The sequence below is a fragment of the Lynx rufus genome, unplaced genomic scaffold (genome assembly GCF_022079265.1).
Source record: "Lynx rufus isolate CCGP_SWC_20201006 ecotype Redwood Valley unplaced genomic scaffold, mLynRuf1.p SCAF_25, whole genome shotgun sequence".
NCBI lineage: Eukaryota > Metazoa > Chordata > Mammalia > Carnivora > Felidae > Lynx > Lynx rufus.
In genome coordinates, this window is record NW_025814840.1 from 8,094,725 (window position 1) to 8,102,894 (window position 8,170).

Genomic DNA, 8,170 nt, shown 5'->3' on the forward strand with positions numbered 1-8,170 from the left:
TTTTGTTTCAGCTTGACAGTTTTTGCTTTTATGGTCAGGCTAATAATTTACTTTTAACTTTTGCCAACAGTGTGAGTTAGGGACTGAGATTTTTTTCTCTCTCTCTTATGTACCCTCCTAGCACTGTTTTTGCAAATATGATTTTCTTCCATTGGATTACCTTCGAGGCTTTGTCCAAAATCAGTTGACTCTGTGTGTCTATATTTGTGCAACAATTGTCGTGTCCCATTGCACTAGACATTTATCATATGACACTGCCCCATGGTGCTGATTGCCGCAGCTCGTACACCTTGAAATCAAGTCGTGTCAGTCATCCAACTTCACGTCTTTTGCCAATACATTTTGGCTATCTAGATCACTTTAAAATGTGATGTAAATTTATTTTAGCCTCATAAAATGATTTGGGAAGTGTTTCTTCCTTTTCTACTTTTTTTTTGGGGGGGGGGCCTAATTGTCATAATTTTTTCCTTAAATTTTAAATAGGATATTCACTAAGGAAACAATGAGGGTTTCCTTTGTTTATTATTCATAAATCTTTTTTTTTTTTTTACTTTTTTCATGCTTATTTATTTTTTAGAGAGAGAGACAGGGTGTGAACGAGGGAGGGGCAGAGAGAGAGGGAGACACAGAATCAGAAGCAGGCTTCAGGCTCTGAGCTGTCAGCACAAGAGCCCAACGCGCGGCTTGAACCCACGAACCGCGAGATCATGACCTGAGCAGAAGTCAGATGCTTAACCGACTGAGCCACCCAGGCACCCCATATTATTCATAAGTCTTTTTAAGGACTGAAGTATAACCTGCCCCAACTCAAACAAAAATCATTTTTAACAAATAAGACTAATATTTACTAGTCATGATACTCAGAAGTGAGATTTTTGTTTGTATTTATTTTTGAGAGAGTAGGCACAAGCATGAGCGGGGAAGGGGCAGAGAGAGAGGGAAAGAAAGGATCTCAAGTAGGCCCTGCACTGTTAGCACAGAGCCCAGTGCGGGGCTTGAACCCATGAACTGTGAGATCATGACCTGAGCTGAAACCAAGAGTCAGATGCTTACTGACTGATACACCCAGGGCCCCCAAATTTAATTTCTTTAATAGAATACAGCTCATCAAATCTTCTACTTCTTCTTGAAACAGAAATTGTTAAAGTTGTGTTTCTCAAAGAATTCGTCCAGTTAATCCAATTTATCAAATTTATTAGCTTGTAGTTTTCATCGTATTCCCTTATTATAATTTTATTATTTGTAATATCATTCATGATATTCATTCTTTAATTTCTTATTCTGCTGCTTTATATAACTCTATTTTTTCCCAGTGCTTATCAATTTTATAAATCTTTTCAAAGAACCAACTTTGGGATTTGTTACTTTTCTCTAATCTTATGTTTTTTACTTTGTTGATTATTTCCTCTTATCTTTATTACTTTCTTTCTTCTATTTACTATGGGCTTAATTTTCCTTCAATAAGGTAGAAGTTTGTGTCATTGATTGTTAACTTTCCTCTTTCCTAATATAAGTGAATATACATTATTATATGCTACATTATAAATTAACATAATTATATTACATATTACTAATTTTGACATGTAATATTTTTTATTCACTCAATTGCAAATATTTCCTAAGCAAGCTTTGAAAACCCAGGAAGTCCGGTTTCTGTGTATGGCTCTGATGAATCCCAGTCTGCTCAACGAATAAAGCTAACGATGGAGTCTCTGTACCTTCATATTCTGGCCATTTCTCACCCCATTTTTGCAACAGCGTGAAAAATTGGGGTGTGGATTCACTGAGAGTGCTGTCCAAGCATCGACATCAGCCCTGGTTGAACGTCTGCTTAATAAGCCTGACAGCAACTATTCTGAAGCAATGAGAAAAGTAGAATGAAAGTTTCTATTTATTTCTGTCATTTTTGGGGTGAGAAATTGGTATCCTTGATGCGATCGTCAATGTATCTTGTCAGTGCAAAATGCATCGTGAGAGCTGCCTCCCGATAATCCACATGAACGTGATATAAAATAGTGAAACTCAATGTGAGACAAAAAAGGCAGCAGGACAATGTTCTCTAGGAAGTTAACAGCCTGCGTCTCCCTGGCTGCACTAGCTGGAGGGGGAGACAGAAAACAACCAGGAGAGAAAGAGTTTTGAGTAGCGGGGGACAGTCCTTCAAGCAGTCCCGTTCCTGATCGCCTTTCTCCAAGCGAACTTGGGTAAGTGCATAGCAGGGTCTCAGCACCGTGGAGGACATCTGCCTGCAGAAAACCTTCACAGATGACGTTCCAATTTTTGGCTACTTGTGTCCTTTTAGTCTTCACTTAATTACACAGATTTTTTTTTTTTTTGGTGTAGAGAATAGAAAAAAAGAATATATATACATGTATATATATGTAATAAAGCAGCATTTCCCAAGAGCGTTCCTTAAAAATTTTGGGCCACAGTATGTTTAACGGGTGTTAGTCAATGAATAAAATTTCACAAGCAAATGGATCTGCAGAAAAGTAGATTACAGTCAAACAGGATCAGAATTGCAGAACTACACAGATCCTTATTATAATATTGTCAACCAAGACTCTCTGAGCACATCATCATATAGCATTTGGATATATATGTGTTTATAACGACAGCAGTATTTTTCACTCCAGGGGACATTTATAAAGATGAGGAGGCGTATTTGCATGATCTACTGCATGGCTTTTGTCGTTTCATGGGCAAGAACCAGGGATGATAAACATATGATCATATGTAATTTATATATATGATATAAGCTATGTATGTGCATACCTGTGTGTGTATAATATATACAGTCTAACACATGCTTTCCCCTGAGCTCTTACAAGTAGCATCTTTCGGGAATCATGTTTACTAGAAAAAGCAGTGTGAAATGCTGATTTAGAGTGATAACTCAATATAATCTACATAGATTATATATATATAGATTATATATATAGATTATATATAGATAGTTTATATATATAGATAGATTATATAGATTATATATATAGGTTATATATAGATAATATATATGTATATAGATTATATATAGAGAGATTATATATAGAGATTATATATAGAGATTATATATAGATAGATTATATATAGATTATAGATAGACAGATTATATATATAGATTATATATAGTTTATATATATAGATAGATTATATATATGTAGATAATATATATGTATATGGATTATAGATAGATTGTATATATATAGATTATATATATATATAGATTACATATACAGATAGATTATATAGATAGATAGATTATATATAGATAGATTATATATATGGATAGATTATATAGATAGATTATATATATAGATTATATATATAGATTATATATATGTATATAGATTGTATATATATAGATTATGGATAGATTATATATATAGATAGATTATATAGATAGATTATAAATATGGATAGATTATATATATAGATAGATTATATATAGATAGATTATATATATAGATTATAGATAAATAGATTATATATATATATGTCTAATATATAATCTCTCTATATAAATAAATCTAAAATACGCATAACCTGTGTTGACCAAGTCTGGCGACTTGAGGCCCCAGGATCTCACCTTTAAGGACTGAGCACCCCTGGCACTTATCGTGTCTGCGCTCTGAGTCCTAACATCTCTGGGCACCGCTGTGAATCAGGAGGATGTCAACGTGAGATGCTGTCATGGAAACACGTCAGAGAAATACGAGGACTCTTGGAGTGTCGCGAAGGAGAGGTGTCTAAGTCGGGCAGACTCACCCGACAGTGATAGCTAATACTACGAGGCTCAGATAGGGCCGAGCAGGGCAGCCCTGGAAAGGCCAGGTAAGCAGAGGCCTGGGGAGGGGTGCCTGAAGAAAGGCTGTTGGGTTAGAACCTGCCACAGGATGGAACACGCAGGCTCCTCTTGTCGGGACACGTCGCCCTTCCAAACCCAGACCCATTGCACAGAGGTATGAAACAAAGCGGCCAAAGGGGCTCTATGTCACGGCTGCAAAGCACAGCCTGTCATGACCGGTACATTCTTGCGCCATCCCTTGGGAAGACTCCAGCTCTTTCTACCAGCTGCACCCCGGCGAAGCCACCTAGCGCTCCTCCTCTGCACAGGCCCCCTCCCCCGCTCCCTCCTCCCCCCCCCATCCCCACCTCGGCTCTCCAGCGTGGCCATCAGATTCACTTGCAAGGATTGTAACTCGGAGGCCTCAAATGCCAACCGCTCTGCAGACACCGGGGCATCTAAATTGTAAATGCTTTGAGACAAAAGACCGTTAAAGACAAAAAACTCCCTAATGATTTCCCATAAGATAAATCCTGAGTTAAGGGTGTAATCAACTCTCGAAGCCTACCTGTCAGAGAGGACCCATGAAGGGATGGGGGGTGGGGGCGGGTAGGAATTGTTACTGATCCATGATCACAGCAGCCGACTCAAGGCCAGCTTCCCTCTGGGGGGGCGGGCCCAGGGGTCCCGATGAATAGAGAACAGCATTCTGGGCTGGCCTGCCAGCACTGTTGCCCAACAAACTCAGATAAACTCGGCTCAAGAGAAGCCAGAAAAGGGTTTGGAAGAGAGAATAGGATTAATTGGGGGTGGGGGGGAGACGGCAGTTGGGGGAGGTGACAGGCTCCTGTCTTAACAACCCACCTCTCTGTGGCAAGGACACCTAGGGTTTCATGGGAGAGTTTGGGGACAGGGGGAGGGGTACGTGCAGGAGAGGAGGCAGGGTGCTCCGTCTTGGATGGGGGTGCGTGGCCACAGGCAGGGAAGGGCACCTGTGGGGGTGGTCTTCTAGGCCTTTCGCTATTGCCATCAGGGCTTTTCTGGTCTGCTGGTTGGAATGTTCTTGCAAAACGTCTTGGTCAATGCCTCAGGGAAGTGCGATAAAGAGTAAGTACAACGGGTTCTAGTTAGAGCGTGTGTGGAGCTCCGTTTCTGGTTCTCCCTGTTGTGTCTACACCTGAGCAAGAGGGCTCGCTGGCGGACGAAATAGTGAGTCAGCATGGGGTCATCTTTAAGATTAAGTCGTGCACTCATTCAGTCTTTCACCCATTTATTTATTTGACAAGCCTTCATAAGAACCTCCATGCTGTAATCTCACGGTTTGTGAGACCCTCCGTGCTAGCTCCACAGAGACAGAAATGAGAAGGAAAACACTTCTGTTCGCAAGGAACCCAGCCACCTAGCTGTTTCGCACTCGCTGGAAGACATATGAATCACTTGGAATCTGAAAATGCAGATCCCTGGACACCCCCACGGAGTCTCATTCACTTTGGCTGGGGTGGATTCTAAGAGTTATCACTGTGGGGTTTGGGGCGGGGTTTTTTTTTTAATGGTAATCATGATGCCTATACTAATCAGGCACTTAGTAGCCAGAGGGCCCTGTAAACCTTTTCCGCATCCACCAGTTGGTCAAGGGCACAAAATGGTCGGCAAATTTCCTTCACGGTCTGGCAACAAGAGTCAGATTCTGCCGCCATCACTCTGTTTGAGCTCAGGCACATGACTTGACCTCTCTGAGACGCAATTTCATTTGAAATAAAATGGAGATGATATTTCTTATCCCTCGGGATACTTTTGAGAATGAAATGAGATCGTGTATGTCTGACACCTAACTTGGCACATAATCGGCTCTCAGTAGTTGCGATAGTGATCATTGTTACTGTTGGTGGTGTTAACACTACCATTGTGACCAACCAGGGTTAAGTTCTATTAATCAATATTAGTTACATACAAATGTGCTATGTTGATATAAAAGTACGTATTTACTACATTAATCGTATTAATTATACTATACATTAATTATGTTCATACATATACTCAACAGAGATTATGATCTTGATGAATCCAAGAGAGAGATTCATGGAATTTTCTATAACAATACCGAAGGCCTCTTCTGAAAAATCCTTCCATTTCCTACCGGCTGCGATTTACCGTCTGTCTTCATTTTGTTGCTTTTAAACTTAAGTGGTTTCAGGGCAGCTGGGTGGATCGGTCAGTTAAGCGTCAGAGTCTTGATTTCAGCTCAGGCGATGATCTCGTTGTCGTGGGATCCGGCCCCATGTCAGGCTCTGTGCTGAGTGTGGAGCCTGCTTAAGATTCTCTTTCTCTCCCTCTGCCCCTCTCCTCTGCTCATGTGCTCTCTCTCTCTCTCTAAAATTAAAAAAAAAAAAATTTAGTTAAAAAAATAAGCTTAGGTGGTTTCAAAGCCAAATGAGGAATATAATCATCTTTCTCCCCATAGTTTCCAGAATTTCCATCCAGCCTGGATGGCTCAGTTGACTGAGCATCCAACTCTTGATTTCAGCTCAGGTCATGATCTTAGGGTCGTGAGATTGAGCCCCGTGTTGGGCTCCAGCTGAGCGGGGAGCCTGCTTGAGATGCTCTCTCTTCCTCCCTCTCCGCCCCTCCCCTGCTCACGCACAGATGTGTGCGTGCACGTGCTCTCTCTCTCTCTCTCAAAAAACAAAAATAAAATAAAAAAATTACAAAGCATGGAAAGTCCTAGGAAATGAAAAAGTGATCACCCAAATAGTCACCATCTAAATATAACCGTAATTAAAATTTGGTGCTTATGTAACTGAACTCACATGACTTCACTCCTTGGTGAGTCATAGGTAGAGACTGGTCTATGTGGTCGCACAAAATAAACTTTATGGGCAGCAAATAAGGAGATCACGGGGAATAACTTCCAAAGCCAGAATCCCCAATGGGATGGGCTCCTTTCACGTAGGGTTAGGATGAATATTTAGAGAGAGGAGCCTCGTCATCCAATATGGAGGTAGGCATAAGGTCGTACCTGTACCTTAAGGAAACATGCTTATACACAGGTTGTATGTTATGTAAATGAGGCTTCTGCTCCTCCTTGGGTGGAGATTTTAGTATTAAAATGAGGTAGAGGTTAACAGCTGGTCACAGCATGGTCCTCTGTGCAGGTGTGAGTCAGGGGTTCAGTTCAAACTGGTCTGGGTGGTCTGGGCCACCACAGCTCTCCCTCCGGCAGTCATTATTGCTTGAGGGGTCGCTTCTGTTTCCATCATGGGATGCTGTGCCCATCATGGGTTTTTCCTGAGTTAAGATATAAGCTTAGAAGTAAGTTCTTGGGGCGCCTGGGTGGCGCAGTCGGTTAAGTGTCCGACTTCAGCCAGGTCACGATCTTGCGGTCCGTGAGTTCGAGACCCGCGTCGGGCTCTGGGCTGACGGCTCAGAGCCTGGAGCCTGTTTCCGATTCTGTGTCTCCCTCTCTCTCTGCCCCTCCCCCGTTCATGCTCTGTCTCTCTCTGTCCCAAAAATAAATAAACGTTGAAAAAAAAATTAAAAAAAAAAAAAAAAAGAAGTAAGTTCTTAAAAAAGAACTTTAGGAAAGTGTGGACAAATATAGACAGGTACATACAGGTGGGCAGTAAAGGTCAGGTCTTGGGGTCAATCATGAGGCGTTTCTCTTTTTCTTTCTTTTTTTTTTTCCTCTTTATAATTTGTTTTATCACTGGGCTTCAAAATATATGAACAATTCACATCGCTTTTCTCTCAATATTATATAATAGAAATTTCACATAACACTTATAAACATACTTGGTGGCTGAACAATTCCATTCTTTCTCACCCATAATTTATTTTATCGATCTCTTATGTGGTAAATTTCACTATATTAAGATATATAATCAGGAACGATTTTATAATATATTTTTTTATTATTACACATATATTGTTTTTCCTTTGGCTAGACTGCTGGAGATAGAATTACTGAGTGAAGGATACGAATTTTTTTTTTGTTCCCCCAAGGGGGTGCACCGTTCCTGGACTTACAGCAATACCAGGGTGATGCACCGAGGGAATGGAGCAAGCTCCTATTCCCTCTTCTAGTTCCAAAAACCTATTTAATATATTGTCCTCAGATAAAAGATGCATCAGATATTACACCGAAAAGAACAGATCTTAGCCAAAAGGCCAAGAAGCAATAAGACATGAATATTTTTAAGTTTTTTTTTTTAACGTTTATTTATTTCCGAGACAGAGAGAGACAGAGCATGAACAGGGGAGGGGCAGAGAGAGAGGGAGACACAGAACCCGAAACAGGCTCCAGGCTCTGAGCTGTCAGCACAGAGCCCGACGCGGGGCTCGAACTCACGGACCGTGAGATCAGGACCTGAGCCGAAGTCGGCCCCT

General features: G+C 40.9%; 1 pseudogene; it reads right to left on the reverse strand.

Annotated features, from left to right (window-relative positions):
- Nucleotides 1-7,784: 7,784 nt before the first annotated feature.
- On the reverse strand, nt 7,785-7,963 carry LOC124518908 (uncharacterized; annotated as a pseudogene).
- Nucleotides 7,964-8,170: the final 207 nt, after the last annotated feature.